Genomic DNA, 18,105 nt, shown 5'->3' on the forward strand with positions numbered 1-18,105 from the left:
CAAAGTATTTCATGTTAATATGTTGAAGGTTCATCATGACAGGGGAAACTTGTGTCTTACCTGTCTGTAGCATGCCTGAAGAGGGGGAGGCTGATGTGTTACTAGATGTGGGGGCTGGGGCTCAGTATATGGAGTCCCTGGAGTCTGCAGAGTTTAACCCCGAGCTCTCCCACAGTCAGAGGTCTGAGCTGATGGAGGTGCTCAGTGAGGTCACAGGAGTCTTCACAGAAAAACCTGGGAGGACTCACTTAGCCACTCACCATGTGGACACTGATACTAATCCCCCTGTAAGGCAGTCTGCATACCGGGTGTCCGCAGAGGTGAAGGCACACATAAAGGAGCAGGTAGACGAGATGCTGAACCTCGGGGTAATACAAAAATCCCAGAGTGCCTGGGCCTCGCCTGTGGTTCTTGTCCCGAAAAAGGACCGCACGACCAGGTTCTGCGTAGACTATAGGAAGTTAAACCTCCTTACTACATCTACTGTCTACCCCATGCCGAGGATAGATGAGCTGTTAGAGCAGCTAGCTAATGCATCGTATCTCACAATCATGGACCTGAGTAGGGGATATTGGCAGATACCCATGACCAAAGAAGCTCAGGAAAGGTCGGCCTTTATAACGCCAATTGGGCTATTTGAATTTTTGGTGATGCCATTTGGGATGAAGAATGCCCCTGCCACCTTCCAGGGGCTGGTAAATCACCTATTGGAAGGATTTGAGGGGTTTGCCATTGCTTACCTGGATGATATAGCCATTTTTAGTAACTCCTGGGAGGAACATCTTGCACATCTTTCTCAGGTGTTGCAGAGGCTTCACACGGCAGGTCTGACTGTGAAGCCTGGGAAGTGTCAGGTAGCCATGAGGGAAGTACAATACCTCGGACACCGAGTGGGGGGAGGTCTGCTAAAACCTGAACCAGGGAAGGTAGAAGCCATTACAGCCTGGCCCACCCCACGAACCAAGAAACAGGTACTGTACTTCCTGGGTACAGCTGGCTATTACAGGAGGTTTGTGCCCGCCTACAGTGCCCTGGCTAAGCCATTAACTGACCTGACCAGGAGGAAGCTTCCCCAAATTGTGTCCTGGACTCCTCAGTGTGAGGAATCATTCTCTGCCCTAAAGTCAGCATTGGCCAGTTCACCCGTCCTTCAGGCCCCAGATTTCACTCGCAGGTTCGTGGTGCAGACAGATGCCAGCACTTATGGGCTAGGTGCCGTTCTCAGCCAGGTGAACCAGCAAGGTGAGGAGCACCCAATCCTGTACCTAAGCAGGAAACTCCTGCCTAGAGAGGTAGCGTATGCCACAATAGAGAAGGAGTGTTTAGCTATTGTGTGGGCCCTGCAAAAACTACAACCCTATCTGTATGGGCGCAACTTCACCGTGATCACAGATCATAACCCGCTGAGCTGGCTCAACAGAGTAGTGGGGGACAACGGGAAATTGCTTAGATGGAGCCTGATATTACAGCAATATGATTTCACCATCCAACATAAGAAAGGGATTGATCACGGCAACGCTGATGGCTTATCACGCCAAGGTGGTCCGGAGACAGATACGTGCTAGGGAGCCGACCTGTAAGTCAGCCCCCATGCACGTTCATAAGGGGGGCAGTGTAGTGAAATATGTATCTGAGGGGATTGGATACAAGCTAAGGGTTAACTCAACAACACACACAGGTCACAATCTAAGCACAAGCCATCTTCCCAGTCACACTGACTCCAGTCTCCCCAGGGGGCGTCCTACCACCAGGACGATAAATCACACCTAGAGGGAGCCTCAAAGAGGAAGAGAATTGATAAGAGAGAGAAGCCATCTCAAATAGTGAACTTCAAACAAAGTTCAAGAGACCTAGTTAGAGGAGACAAGGAACATTTGTACAACATAATATATGCACGGCTAAATTAGTGAGGGTCCAATCATAGACCCAGAATTAGAATGTTTAAATGGAAGGCTGGTGTAGAAATCTGACCCCCCAGTCTGGGTCTATAACTGGATCCTCCAGGCTAAAATCTTTTGTCACAGAGATGGGGCAGCCGAGCACTGCTGTGATCATCATCCCATATTTCCGCCTTCCCCATCGGGCTACAGGAGACCAAGTTTAGGGTTCTGTAAGTTCTCCTGTTTATTTTCATACTGTTTGCATATCTGTATGTCACTTTTTATTTCTATTTTTTTAACATCTTTTTATTATAAGCACTGTACCTTTTCTATTAAAGCTTAAAACTTTAATAAGCCTGAATCTTGTATGCGCTAAAGAACCCATAACCCTAGGAAGGGTGTGATTTTGTTGATTGTCCGATAGTCTTAGTTTAGGAGACCCATCGGCCCCAAATCCGGTGGGTGGTGGCAGCGTGTGTGAAGCGGGGTGTGCAGTCTGAGTTGGGGGTGATTGATGCTCCCTTCAGCATAGGACAGACGTCGAGTGCTGGATTGAGTGAGAGGAGAGAGATTAACCCTTGCAGGCGTAACCCCAAGTCACGTGCTGAGGAGCGGGTACGTGACACACTATATAAATCCATGCAACCGGCATGGATTTATGTTGTGTGACGAAGTTACGATGCTGCAAATGCAGCATCAATAGTAAAAAATAGAATAAAAATGTTGAAAAATAAAAAAAAAACATAATACTCACCTTCCGATGGCCCCCGGTCTCCTTCTCCGGTGCGTCCGGTGTCTTCGGCGGCTTGCGGTGGTGTGAAAAGGACCTTCCATAACGTCATTTAGTCATGTGACAGGTCACGTGACCGCCAACGTCAGCGGTCGCGTGACCTGTCACATGACTAAATTATGTCATGGAAGGTCCTTTTACCACTGCGAGCAGCCGAAGAGCCAGCAGCACCGCCGGGAGCAGACAGGGGGCCGTCAGAAGGTAAGTATATATTTATTTTTTATTTTAATTCTTTTTTTAGCTACAGGTACTATGGTACCCGTGTCTGGATGAGAGTCTCCTCTTCTCCAGACCCAGGTACCATCTGCGCATTAATCGCATAAGATCCACATGATTACATGTAGTCATGCGGATCTTATGCGATCCAATGCAATGGAGATTTCGCAGCGAAATCACACTAGAATTGGTCTTGCTGCGGTTTTTACCGCAATGCGGATTCGCAGCGGAAATTTCCGCATGATGTGAACAGCACATGCGGATTTGCATTGCAGTAAATGGCAGACCTATTACAAGCGAATTTAATGCGTTTTCGTGGCATTTTCGCAGCGAAAATACGCAGCAAAAACACATTAAAATCGCTTTGTGTGCACATAGCCTGAGAGTCAACGAGTGGGCATTATTTTGTTTCTACTCCATGGGGTTCTGCAGGCCTGGGCATTTTCTTTTCCTGAGGATTCCCCGGCATTATCCTTTGTTGAGGCATTTTTCTCGTCTCTTGGCCTCATCTATGATGACCTTGACAAAGTCACTGTTGCTGAATCCAAGATCCGTAAGTTGGTTCAGGAAGGCCATAGAGTTGAGGACTAATGCTTACCGTTTACATGTTGGGCAGTAGAGACCTCCTGGAATGTCTCCGCCCTTCGGAGTCAGCTCTGTCAGGGACATTCGGGTCAGATTAGGGACATGATGCAGTCCCTGGAGGACGCTATTGTTAGAACTCTCCTGTTAGGTTTTTTTTAGTTTGCTGGTCACATGACCATTTTTGCCTATTTAATCCGGCTCCGCCCTCCTGGTCTTGCTGGACTTCATTGTATTTACTACTCTTGAGCTAGCTTGGTGCTCTGTTGCCGTTCTCTGTTAGTTTTGCTAGGTCTTCTGACCTCTATGCTTTTTGTTGTGTGTTTGTCTTTGACTGCTACTATTTCTGCTAGGAGGTGTCCAACTTATCCCAGTCCCTAGTTCTTGTAGGGATCCCTCCCTCACATCTATAGGTCTTCGTTCAGACTAGCCGAGGACTTTAGCGGGTCTGATCGCAGGATCAGGTTCCCCGTTACATCGTAGGGATCTAGTTTAGTTCTATTGTAGGGACAGTTCTCCTGTCTTTCCTTAGTCCCTGTAGCAGATCATAACAGTAAGTCCAGCCCTAAAAGAAAAAAAAAAAATTTTCTCTAAGGAAAGACCTCCAGTTTTCCATCATGGTCTCGGTTCAAGATTTGGCTCAACGCTTGCAGGGACTCTCTCTGGAGGTGGCCAAGCTCCAACAACACGTGAGTAGCTGTTCTGGAGCACATTTTGTGGAACCAAAGGTACGTCTGCCTGATTTATTTTTTGGCGAACAACAAGATTTTTTTTCTTTTAAAAATGCTTGTTTATTGTATTTTCGTTTGAGACCCGGATCCTCTGGTGATGAATCACAGCGCATAGGGTTCATAATGTCACTTTTGCGCAAAGATCCTCAGGGATGGGCCTTCTCTCTCCAACCTAGTGATCCGTGCTTTAGATCAGTGGATAGTTTTTTTTTCTGCTTTGGGTTTGTTGTATGATGATCCTGATCGTGTCTCATCTGCTGAGTCTGAATTGAGACGTTTGAGGCAGGGATCAGGTAATGTGGAAAAATATTGTTCTCACTTCCGTCGGTGGTCTGCCCAGGTGGGGTGGAACGATTCAGCTTTGAAAAGCTTGTTTCTTGCAGGGCTAGGTGAAAGGGTTAAGGATTTACTGATTGATTATCCCACACCTGGAAACTTGCAGGAGGCTATGCAATTAGCTATACGGGTGGACAGGAGACTGCGTGCAAGGGTTAATGAGAGCAAATCCTCTGCTATGTCCGCTCCGAGTATTGAGAGGGTCTGTGCTGACAATGGAGAGCCGATGGAGATTGGGGCGATGCCACCCCGCTCTCAGGAAAAAGATCGCAGGCTTTCTGAAGGCTTGTGCTTCTATTGCGGAAATTCTGGTCATTTTATTAAGAACTGTGTGCTTCGTTTGAAGAAAGAAAAAAAAATGGTCAGTTATGCCCGTATTGCCTGTTTAAATTCTAAGGGAGTATTCCTATCTGCCACTACTGCTGCTCAGGATGAATTAATTGAATTTCAGGTATTTGTGGATTGTGGTTCTACTCTGAATGTGATTGATGGGGGATTCTTGGAAAAACTTAGATTAGAACCTAAAACTTTGTCATCCCCTATTGCTGTGGTTTCTGTTGATGGCTCTCCCTTGAAGAGTGTTACTCATAAGGTCTGTGAATTTCCCCTCACTATTAATGGTATTCACCAAGAAAATTTGGATTTGGTGGTATTGGACAATTTGCCTTCTCCAGTAATATTGGGGTTACCCTGGTTAAAATTGCACAATCCTGTACTGGATTGGTCTATCAATGAAATTAAGTCCTGGAGCCCTAAGTGTTATGACAAGTGTTGTAACGGACGTATTGCTGCTGTGGATAAAGGGGAATTGCCTGTACCTATTCAGGATTTTTGGAGAGTTTTTTCTGAGGAGGAGTCACAAATTTTGCCTCCCCATAGAGACTATGATTGTACCATTGAATTTGTCCCTGGAGCGACTCTTCCTAAAAGTCGTTTATTTAATCTTACTATTCCTGAGAGAAAGGCTTTGGAGGAATACATACAGACAAGCTTTGCCGCCGGTCACATTAGGCCTTCCAAGTCTCCTGTGGCTGTTGGATTTTTTTTTGTTAAAAAAAAAGATGGCGGTTTATGTCCTTGTCTGGACTTTCGTGAGATTAATAAAATTACTGTGCGCAATCCTTACCCACTGCCATTGATTCCTGATTTATTTAACCAGTTAGTGGGGGCCAAGTGGTTCTCTAAAATTGATCTCCGGGGGGCATACAATTTGTTGTGCATGAAGGAGGGTGATGAATGGAAGACTGCTTTTAACACTCCTGTGGGTCATTTTGAGAATCTGGTTATGCCTTTTGGTCTTACCAATGCTCCAGCATTTTTTCAGAATCTTATTAATCACATCCTTAGACCTTTAATCGGCAAAAATGTGGTTGTGTATTTGGATGACATTCTGATTTATTCGCCTGATCTGGAGTCTCATTGGCGGAGCGTACGTGAGGTATTACAGTTATTAATGGACAATTCGCTTTTTGCTAAGCTGGAGAAATGTGAGTTCGCTGTACAGAGAATTAGTTTTTTGGGCTACATTATCTCCAGTGAAGGTTTTGAGATGGACCCGGTTAAAGTTCAAGCTGTGCAGGAATGGCCTAGGCCTATTGGTTTGAAATCGATACAGAGGTTTTTGGGTTTCGCCAATTATCACAGAAAATTCATAAAAAAATTTTCTATTATTGTCAAACCGCTGACTGATCTCACCAGGAAAGGTGCTAATGCGGTTCAGTGGACTTCTGAGGCCATTGAAGCTTTTGTGTTTCTAAAGGAGAGGTTCACCTCTGCTCCCATCCTTATGCAGCCTGATGTGACTAAGCCGTTTTTGGTTGAGGTTGATGCTTCTTCGGTGGGGGTCGGTGCGGTGTTGTCTCAGGAAAACAAGGATGGAGTACATCCCTGTGCCTTTTTTTCAAAAAAATTTTCTGAGACTGAACTTAATTACGATATTAGTAATCGGGAATTGCTGGCGATTAAACTCGCATTTGAACACTGGCGTCACCTCTTGGAAGGTGCTGAATTTCCCATTCAGGTTTTCACTGATCATAAAAATCTGATCTATCTTGATGCTGCCAAGCGCTTGAATGCCCGTCAGGCTAGGTGGGCACTTTTTTTCTCGCGGTTTAATTTTTCCGTTACTTACATCCCGGGTACCAAGAATGTTAAAGCGGATGCTTTGTCTCGCAGCTTTTCTCCCATGGTCGGTGTTGAGGAGGAAGAGGAGAGCATTTTACAAGAAGGTGTTGTGATTGCTGCTTTGGACTCCGTTTTGGAGGATGAGATTCTTAAAGCTCAGGAGAATGCCCCATCTAACACTCCCCATGGGAGGTTGTTTGTGCCTAGGACCTTTAGGAGAGATTTGTTTGTTGAGTGTCATGAGTCTCGGTTGGCAGGTCATCCAGGAATTTCTGAGACAAAGAGACTTGTGGGTCGCAGTTTTTGGTGGCCTGGATGGCAGAAGGAAGTCATTAAGTGGGTGCGCCAATGTACTGTGTGTGCTAGATCCAAGTCTTCGCATGCTCCTGCTGCGGGGTTGCTTTGCCCTCTGGAGGTTCCTAGTGCACCTTGGACACATCTGGCTATGGACTTTATTACTGACCTTCCCCCCTCTGAAGGTTTCACGGTCATCTGGGTGGTCGTGGACCGTTTTAGCAAGATGTGTCACTTGGTTCCCTTCATCAAACTGCCTTGCGCTAAGACACTCGCTAAGGCCTTTGTCAAGGAAATTGTCAGACTACATGGTGTTCCTACTGACATTGTTTCTGATAGGGGACCTCAGTTCGTGGCTCGTTTTTGGCGTGCCTTTTGTGACAGGTTGGGAGTTCATTTGTCGTTTTCATCTGGATATCATCCTGAGTCTAATGGCTGACAGAAAGGAAGAACCAGGATGTTGAGCAGTTCTTGCGTTGTTTTGTGGCAGACAATCAAGAGGGGTGGTCTGAGTTTCTGCCACTTGCTGAATTTGCTCTTAACAACCATACATCCTCTTCTGCTGGGTGTTCGCCTTTTTTTTGTTGTTCTGGGAGACATCCGTCTTTTGGGTCATTCTCCAAATTGGTTTCGGCTGTGCCTGAAGAGGAGAGTTTTTCCGGTGATTTGGAGAGAGTTTGGACGGATGTGCGTGGTAATCTTCAGGAGGCCAACAAAAAATCTAAGAGGCACTTTGATAGGAAACGGCAAGAGGTTTTGTTTGCTGTTGGTGACATGGTTTGGTTGTCCTCTAAGAATCTGCGATTGAGGATTCCTTCTAAAAAATTGGGTCCCAAGTTCGTAGGGCCCTTTAAGGTGCTTCAGATAGTTAACCAATCTGCTGTTATAGGTTGGAGGTTCCTACGTCCTGGAAGATTAACCCGGTGTTTCATGTTTCTCTGTTGAAAAAAGCTGATGTGTCTGATGGTGACGCCTCTGCCACTGTTCCTCCGGTGGTGGAGGACGGGGAATATGAAATTTCCCGCATCCTAAATTCTAGACGGTATAGAGGGAGTTTGCAGTATCTCGTCGCTTGGAAGGGTTTCGGACCTGAGGATAACTCATGGGTGAGGGCGGATGATGTTTCTGCTTCCAGACTTGTCAGAGCGTTTCACAGGAGGTTTCCTGGTAAGCCTGGGCCTAGGGGATCCGGAGGATCCTCTTAGAAGAGGGGGTACTGTTAGAACTCTCCTGTTAGGTTTTTTTTAGTTTGCTGGTCACATGACCATTTTTGCCTATTTAATCCGGCTCCGCCCTCCTGGTCTTGCTGGACTTCATTGTATTTACTACTCTTGAGCTAGCTTGGTGCTCTGTTGCAGTTCTCTGTTAGTTTTGCTAGGTCTTCTGACCTCTATGCTTTTTGTTGTGTATTTGTCTTTGACTGCTACTATTTCTGCTAGGAGGTGTCCAACTTATCCCAGTCCCTAGTTCTTGTAGGGATCCCTCCCTCACATCTATAGGTCTTCGTTCAGACTAGCCGAGGACTTTAGCGGGTCTGATCGCAGGATCAGGTTCCCCGTTACATCGTAGGAATCTAGTTTAGTTCTATTGTAGGGACAGTTCTCCTGTCTTTCCTTAGTCCCTGTAGCAGATCATAACAGCTATGACACTGGCTGTTCCTTTAGATAAATGCCTGAGAAATAGAGACACATTTAAAGGCGTTTCACTGACATCTTCCTCTCTACAAGTTAAGACTGGTGAACCTATGCAAATTGGTACTTGCAGAGACACCACAGGGGGAACTGAACTTGGAGCATCAGCTTGGTTCTGTTTATATTGCGGTGATTCTGGTCACGTCACAGGTCAATGTTTCAAATATACTAATGAATTTCAAAATGGAAAAAAAGAAGAGACTTTTCGTAGAGATTCGGGTTCCAAGAGTCTGAGATTGTCTCTGATACATACATCCGTTTTTTTCTTAAAAATATCCCTTGAGACCAAGTTTGGTTTTGTTTATATGCTTGCATTTGTGAATTCAGGTTCTACCTTGAATCTAATTGATCATTACTTTGCTGTTGATTGTAGTTATGATTCTCCTCTCTTAATCTAACCATTCAAGGCTCTGTTATTGATGTCTACTCTTTCACATAGTCATGTTACTATGAAGGTTAAGAACGTATGTATGAAGGTAGGAGGGTTACACACTTAATGCATTTAATTTATGGTTCTACCTTATCTATCTGTCAAGTTAGTGCTAGGCCTGCCATGTTTATTTAAGCACAATTTGACTAACAATTGTGAGACCAAAGAGGTTAGCTCATGGTGTGACTCCTGCTTTTCTAGATGTCTGTTGAGATCCTTGGCTTCCGGTACTTGTCTCCTCAGATCTAAGAATGTTAAGGCTGATGCTTTGTCTCGAAGAGTTGCACTAGAATGGCAGACCAAAAAAATAGTCAAGGTTCTTGGTGAGGGGGTGGTGGGTGCTCTGAGGGCATATTTTAGCGCTATCACAATGCTCGTAAGGATATTGAAGAGTATGTTCGGAATTGCAAAGCCTGTGCCAGGGATAAAACCTCTCCACAGATCCCAGCGGGTTTTCTCTCGTCTAGCAAAATTCCATCTCCATGGCCCTGTACGCACTTGTCCATGGACTTTGTCACTGATCTTTCTAAACCAGCGGAGAGAGACCTACTTCCCAATTAATTAAAGCCAGGAAGGAAATAGAAGAGGGTCTTTCAGTAACCAGGCAAAAAAAGGTGCCAACCGCAGACGTAGGAAGGCTTCTGTCTGTAGGGTGAGGGGACACATGGTGGATTAGGAGGGGGATCTGGAGTATGAGATGAATTGAGTTCTAGGTTCCAGGCGCTGTTTACAGTATGTCGTCATGTGAAAGCGTTATGGTCCTGAGCATAACTCCTGGGTTAATTCAGAGGATCTTCATGTGGACCACCAGGTGAAAGAGTTCCACATGATGAGAGCTCCTGAGGGTCCAGTGGCCCCTCATAGAAGAGGAAGTACTGTCATGCCTCAGTTTTGGCACTCGATCCGGTGACCTCTTGGTGTATGGTCGGTTTCCCTTTCTGCTGAGCCACTGACTGTTTGGTCTCTGTCAACTGCTGATGGTTCTTTTGCCTTTTCTTTCCTTTCTTTGGTTTGCTTCTATTCAGGTGTCTCTCACTTCCCTATTGGTTCTGTCCTATCACTTCTTGGGAGGGGCTATTAATACTCACCTTGCACCTGCGTTCTTTGCTGGCTATACTTCAAGGCTGATGGTGTTCGGAGTTCCAGCTTCGTAGCTAGAGATTATTTTGTTTTAGTAATATCAGTTGCTTTCCTATGGTCTGTTTGTGTGTATTTCTCCCTAGCACCCTTTCCCTTCTCCTTCGTTTTGCGTCTGGGAAGTTTGCACATCTTCCGCTTGTTTTTTTGGTTCTGCTCACTTTCCTCCGTCTTTCCTGTGTGACTGTGGGAACACATACATAGGCCTGTGCTTCAACCTCTAATTTATGTGTACTTCTTTCTATAGTTATTATTGCTTTGCTATTTTTTTGATTTTTTTATGTACCATGTTCACTATATGGTAAAACTGATTTGGCAATATGATTCTCCAGTTCACTACAATTAAGCAGATACCAAACATGCATAGCTTTTTTTTTAAGTGGTGAAAACATTTTGGGAAATTTGTAAAAGAAAAAAATTTCTTGTGTCGATGGATGTAGCTGTGTGAGGGCTTATTTTTTGCACCCTGAGCTGTTGTTTTTATTGATATCATATTGAGGTAGATACGATGTTTTGACTGACTTTTATTGATTTTATTGCAATGTTGCGGAGACCGAAAAAATGTTATTCTGGCGTTTCAATATTTTTCTTGCTTACCAATCAGGTTAATTATTATATTTTTATAGATCTGACTTTTACGAACACAGTGATACCAAATAAGTGTATTTTTCTTATATCTTTATTTTGTAAGGGGGGAAAAGGAGGGTGATTTGAAGTTTTATATACATATTTTTTTCTTTCACATTTTTAAAAACATTTTTTTTCATTTTCTACTGTATTTGTTAGTCCCCTAAGGGGACTTGAAGCTGCGATCATCTGATCACTTGTACTATACAAAGAAATATCACAGTATTGCTATGTACAGCAAACATCATTATCTCCTATGAACACCAGCTACAGACTGGCTTTCACAGGAGAACCATCATGTAGACCCTGATCATCATGACAACCCATTTGAGCCTCACAATCGCGACACGGCCGCACTGGTGGGCGCATAGAATGATGCGTCCCCTTATTGGTGTGTATTAAATGCCGCTGTCACAGGTTGACAGCTGCATTTAACAAGTTAACATTCGCTGGAGGAGCTTCGCTCCACCTGTGGTTGTTGTAGGCAGATGATGGCTGAATAACAGTCATCATCTGCAGGGAAAGATGCAGGCTCGGTTCCTTTGCACATCATACTGTATGTCGGAAAGGGGTTAAAGGTTTAATAAAAATTGGTTATAATTTATATATTTCTATTAAATATGAACTTTAATTAAGATGGCCGTGATCTAATACCTCCACCCAGTAGTGAGTGTGCATTTCTTTATTATAGTTAATAATCTAGGTATTTTTGTTTAGATTGTTATGTTTTAGCTAATCCTATGTGTCCAGCCTGGGATCAGAAGCCAATGTGCTGGGATCTGGGATGGAGCGGCTACCGAGGGATTGGAGCACTTGGTCTCATACAGCTCATTTCTAAAAAAAAAAATTCCCTGAAAACCCCCTTTAAGATAATAAAACTGCACATTCCCTTTAAGTAGTTGTCTGAAAGAGGAACTAAGCGCTCGTTGGGAAACATTTGTTCCTCTGTGATGGCCACTAAATGTCGAAATTAGAATTGACAAATGTGTCAGAGCTCTACAGCAGCGGCGTCGGTGGCACCGCCCGAACTTGGCAGCGACGTCCTTGTGTTTCTGAAATGATAACACATGGGAACGTTTCCTAAGAATAACCACACCTGCGCCTGGGACAGCAACTCCTATCATTCCAGGACAACCTGATTACATTGTGGCATCTCCAGAGACTTCAACATTTCCGGAGAAGACAGATGGCAAATCACGACTCTGTGCACCGACCCATGCAGTCAGGTAGGACAGAAACTGAACACAGCTAGAGCTCGCTGTTGTCAGCCTCTGCTGCGTGGTACTGTTTTGTCAGCTCTACATGTTCTAGACGCTATATAAATCATACCGCGACCATCATTACAACACGCTTAAAGGGATTGTCCACACAGAGAGTTGGGCCAGTTTCACACAAATTACCTTTAAGCAGTAGTCGAGTATTACATAATATAGATTAATGACTTGGTAATACAAATTATGGAACAATTCTTTACTGCTTTTTTAAGATCTATGCTTGCTGTCACTAAATTGATACATTATATGGAGAAAAGTATGTGCCCCCCTCCTCATTACACTCTAGGATCTTTTCTCACCTCCCGGTCTACATCCATAGACATTAATATGGAGTCGGTCCCTATGCAGATATAAAAGCTCTCACTCTTCTGAGAAGGATTTCTATAAGATATTGCAGACATCTGTGGGAATTTTTGCCCCTTAATCCAGAAGAGCATTTGTGACGTCAGACCCTGATGTTGGGGAGATGCCAGGCTCACAATCTCCATTCTAGTTCATTTCAAAAGTGTAGGATGGGTTGAGATCCGGGTTCTGTGCGGCCGGTCAAGTTCTTCCACCCAACCATGTCTTTGGGGACCTTGCGTACTCGGCACAGTCATGGGGACCAGAAAAGAGTCTTCCTCAAACTGTTTTAGAAAGCTGGAAGAAACCCCATATTCTTCAAATGGTACACGGTAGGTGGACAAGTGTCTTGTAGATTTTGCACTGTGGCACAAAGGTTTTACATTATGACTATGTTTAATATAATATATCCAGTGTAGATGATCCTCTGTGAGCTAAAACTAGCAACATCACAATCTCATACCTGCCTAGGACCACAGGCTTTCCACTTGTTACTTTGCCTAAATACGTATATTTTTGAACCTGGTGTAAATGCCGCTGTTCCCTGAATCCGGCGATGGTTTTCTTTTGTTCCTGCTCCTCTCCGTTCCTGAGATATGGCCCCCCCTTCCCTGTGTACAAATATAGGCTTTTTAGCCAAGTGGGCCTCATCATCAACTCTTTTCAATAGGCTTCTTTTTCAGAACCTCACCCACTTGGCTAACAAGATTAGACTTATCTACAGAGAAGATGGGGCCATATCTCAGGAATGGAGAGGCGCAGGGACAAAAGGAAAACAACGCCGGATTCAAGAGAACAGCGGCATTTAAAAAAATACATATTTATGGCAAATGACAGATGTCTATTAATAATACTGATACATTATATAATTTAGGTCTGTACAGATATTTTGCCTCTGGAGGTCAACAGGAATGTCCTTGTTCAAGCTGAAATCTGGAAAAAATGGCAGGGAAGAGAAAAAAAAAAACAATTTTATAACATTGTTCTGTCCAGACGGTTCAGGCGCTGACCCTCCTTCTCTGTGGTTTATGGGCTGCAGGCTCTCCAAGGCATGAGCGCTTGTCACCGACTACATAAACAAACTTCTGAGCACTACTGCCATTACGTCAGATTACCGACTAATGGAAATACAGATGATTGTAGAAATGAGATTAGTCCGGGACGACCTGTACTTCACCAAGATGTGCAGCGGACTTTACACTTTGGCAAAGCTCCTTGTTTACAACCTGTATTATATCCTGTAACTGTTTTGTTTTCCACTTTTTGCAGCATTTTCCTTAAATTATAGGATATCAGGGTCGACTATAGGTGTCATAAAAGAGTCTCCACGACCCCTTTCTATTAGCTATATGGGACACTTGCTGTAAAAAGGTTGCGTTTTATTAGCCACAATCGGGATAAAACTGCAATGTTTGTGCTGCGATTTTGGAAAATGGCAGCAAAATGATGCATTTTTTCCATTGCGGCAAAAAACTACAATGCGTAAATGCAGCCGTACGGGTGGAGAGCAATAGGCGCCAAGTAATACTACATAGATCCTGCAACAATGTGGGCGATTCTTCAGCTTCTAACAACTGTAATCTGCCGATGGTAAAGGAAAAGGATTTTCATTGTTGGAAGACCCTTTAAATATCATATCTAGTCCTAGTAATATCCAGTGGGATGATCTGAGGGTGCGTGATGCACAATCTGTACCAATATCCTCCAAGCCAATCAGAAACACTAATACTGGTTCCTGCAGAAACTGGAAGAAGGTACCCTGGCCAAAAGAGTTCAGATACCTTTAACTGGTTAGGGCATTAGGAGACCATTGTCCATATATCACATGATGTTTTATTAACCTTTCACTAGTATAAATTGAGCTAAAATTGGTGGAGTACTATTAGGAAGTCCAAGAATTAAACATTTTCTGTGGTTTCTGAAGCAAGTCCCCTTAAAAGGGATCTTTCACTGGAATTTTTTAATTTAAATTGAGTACCTCCCCTACTTGCCCTTGTTCCTCTGATTCTAGAACAGTTTTTCTTTTTTTCCTGTGCCCCTCAATTCCAAAGTTATTCCCCCCGGAAATTATGCAAATTTTCCCTTCAACCAACTGGTCATATAGAACAGTATGTCTCTGTGGGCGTTTTCTCTCTCTTCTGTGATGCTGACCAATCAAAACACAGCCACGCCCACAAAAGTAGTATATAGTATACGCCCAGTTTGTTAAAACATTATTACTGGGGGGAATAACTTAGGAACTGAGGGGCACAGAAGAAAAAGAAAAACTGTTTCAGAATCGGTGAAGCAGCGGAATTTCGAGGAGGTACACAGTTTAAATTAAAAAATCTAGCGAAAGGTCCCTTTTAAGGGAACCTGCTTCAGAAAATTCTTAATTCCTAATGGACTTCCTGATAATACTCCACAAATTTTAACTCTATTAATACCAACTTTTTCTACCCTTACTGTACCAACTTTTTCTACCTCTTTTCCCTTTCCATAAGGAAAATCCGACAGCATACCGTAATTACATTTATATTATTTGGCATAACTAGGAGACACAACCCAATGTACAGCGTCATTCAAGGACACTTTATCATGTGATCTCTTATATAAAGATCAAGAAATATTTGTTTTTTGAGGAAGGCAGGGCATTCCTGAATTCATTAACTCATTTGTAAAGAATCTCAAATTAAAAGTCTATAGGGAATCTATCATAAAAAAAAACTTTTCTAAAGTCGTAGACTTGTCTGAAGTTTTGATTGGTGGAGCTCCGAGGGATGAGAACCACTACGCTCTCTAAAATGGAGACACAGAAGGGCTAGGCTGAGTGCTCAGAACATTAATTTATTGCTCGGCTATCCCCTGAAAACAGAGAAAGGGTCCATATAATGTCCATAGACTATAAATGTGCTTTCTGATCAGACATGAAGTCCGCTCCTTCGTTTTAGAGATTGGTGTGGGTCTTGTCTGGAGAACACATGAAAAATTACAGTATCATTATATATTTACCAAAAACTAGGCCAAAATGCAGAAGTAGTGAGTGAAAAATTAAGTACACCCCAGTAATCAATAGCTTGTAGAACCACCTTTAGCAGCAGTAATGGTTTTCTATATGACTATATCAGCTTCTCACTATTGTAGTCCCAGGTTTGGGTCTATACTAGTGATGACGAGCGAGCATGCGCCCCACTGCTTGGTACTCGCCCAAGCATCTCAGTACTCAAGATGCTCGGAGCTCGCCGAGTACTTTCGAGATGCTCGGGCGGAAGCTCGGGTCCGCGTCCTGCATGTTTGGCGCTATTTAGAACACCAATCATGCAGGGATTGTCTGCCACTCACTGTAATGTCACAGCCATGGTGGTTGTGGCATTACAGTGATTGCACAAATCGATGGGAACAGTGCTCACAGTGAAACATGAAAAGCCGGCAATTCATCAGCGGCATACACCGGTACCCGACAATTTAGAACAGAAAGAATAGAGCATCACACATAGATTAGACCAGGGGTCCTCAAACTACGGCCCTCGGGCCACATGCGGCCCGCGGAGGACTTTTATCCGGCCCGCCGGGCTATGGGCGGAGGAGAGGAGAGCGGTGTCAGCGCCCGCCCTACTCCCCAGCTTGCTCAGGACCCCAGCAGGCGTATACTTAACTCTCCCCGTGCCTCTGCAGATCCGCTGTCTTCCTGCTCTGCGCTTCCTGTGACGTCTCAGGTCAGAGGGTGCGGTGACGTCTTTACACCGCGCCCTCCCGAGTGCCGTCACAGGCAGCGCAGAGCGGGACGCCGCCGCCGCGACGCTGGAGTCCAGACCAGAGTAGAGCAGCGGCAGCAAGTGAGAAGTGAGGTGAGTATTGGATTTTTTTTTTTTTAATGTATGGAGGCATAGGTCATTATATGGGGGGTGACATCCTGCAAGGGGTATAATATGGGGGGGTGACATCCTGCATGGGGCATGATATGGGGGGTGACATCCTGCATGGGGCATTATATGGGGGGGGGGAGGGACATCCTGCATGGGGCATTATATGAGGGGTGACATGCTGCATGTGGCATTATATGGGGGGGTGACATGCTGCATGGGGCATTATATGGGGGGGTGACATGCTGCATGGGGCATTATATGGGGGGGTGACATGCTGCATGGGGCATTATATGAGGAGGTGACATGCTGCATGGGGCATTATAGGGGGGGTAACATGCTGCATGGGGCATTATATGGGGGGTGGCATCCAGCATGGGGCATTATAAGGGGGGAACAGCCTGCATGGGGCATTATAAGGGGTGGAACAGCCTGCATATGGCATTATAAGGGGGAAACAGCCTGCCTATTGGGAACATTTACCTGCCCATTGAGGACCTATGCTGCCTATTGGGGATATTTACCTGCCTATTGGGGATATTTACCTGCCTATTGGGGACATTTACCTGCCTATTGGGGACCTATGCTGCCTATTGGGTACATTTACCTGCCTATTGGGTACATTTACCTGCCTATTGGGGACCTATGCTGCCTATTGGGGACATTTACCTGCCTATTGGGGACATTTGCCTGCCTATTGGGGACCTATGCTGCCTATTGGGGACATTTACCTGCCTATTGAGGACCTATGCTGCCTATTGGGAACAGTTACCTACCTATTGAAATACCGGTTGATTTAACTTTACTTGTTCTTCATTTTAAATATTGTATTTGTTCCTGTATTGTTTTTTTTTACTACAAAATAAGATATGTGCAGTGTGCATAGGAATTTGTTCATAGTTTTTTTAAAAAACTATATTCCGGCCCTCCAATGGTCTGAGGGACCGTGAACTGGCCCCCTGTTTAAAAAGTTTGAGGACCCCTGGATTAGACAGATAGAAACATGTCAGTCACATATATAATAAGTACAGTGACAGTTAAAATAAAGGATTTATTAAAAAAAAAAATAATAGTGTTTTCATGCACCCGTCTCTTTAAAAAAGCCGGCCGGCAATTCTTCAGCGGCATACATCGGTACCCAACTATTTATAACAGAAAGAATAGAGCATCACGCATAGATTAGACAGATAGAAACATGTCAGTCACATATATAATAAGTAGAGTGACAGTGTTGCTTACTGTACTTGTCATTTAGTGTTAAAATAAAGGATATATTAAAAAAAAAATTGGCATAGGGTTCCCCGTAATTTTAGTCTCTAGCGGAGGTTAAGCAGACGGCTGGGGCGGATGTTTGAAGCCTAGGAAGGGGGTAATACCCACGGAGCTTCCCAGGCTACTAATATCCAGCCCCCAGCTAATACCTAGCCTTTACCAGCTATTAAAATGGGGGACCCCCCAAAAAAATGACGTGGGGTCCCCCCTATTTTAATAGCTAGCAAAGGCTAGACAGACAGCTGGGGGCTGATATTAATAGCTCAGGAAGGGTGCCATGAATATTGGCCCCCTCCCAGGCTAGAAACACCACCCGTCAGCCGCCCCAGAAATGGCGCATCCATAGGATGCGCCAATTCTGGCACTTAGCCTCGCTCTTCCCACTGCCCTATAGCGGTGGCAGTGGGGTAATAGGGCTGGGGTTGATGTCAGCTTATAATGCCAGCTGACATCAAGCCCAGGTTAGTAATGGAGAGGCGTCTATAAGACACCCCCATTACTAACCCCATAGTCAAAGTTAAAAAAAACACAAACACC

The 18,105-nt window shown here is 44.4% G+C and overlaps 1 protein-coding gene across 5 annotated transcripts in view; it reads left to right on the plus strand.

Annotated features, from left to right (window-relative positions):
* Positions 1-18,105, plus strand: part of KCNJ16 (potassium inwardly rectifying channel subfamily J member 16) — an 82,716-nt gene that overhangs the window by 48,912 nt on the left and 15,699 nt on the right. Inside the window, exon 1 of one of the 5 annotated variants that reach the window (XM_073682529.1) lies at positions 11,805-12,064. The exons of the other annotated variants lie outside the window; for them this stretch is intronic. The gene's annotated coding sequence lies outside the window, so the exon portion shown is untranslated. Of the gene's footprint in view, positions 1-11,804; positions 12,065-18,105 lie in introns of those variants that run through there. 5 annotated transcript variants of the gene reach the window in all.

The sequence above is a fragment of the Phyllobates terribilis genome, unplaced genomic scaffold (genome assembly GCF_046119375.1).
Source record: "Phyllobates terribilis strain yellow unplaced genomic scaffold, ASM4611937v1 Scaffold_5__5_contigs__length_657084704, whole genome shotgun sequence".
NCBI classification, from domain to species: Eukaryota; Metazoa; Chordata; class Amphibia; order Anura; family Dendrobatidae; genus Phyllobates; species Phyllobates terribilis.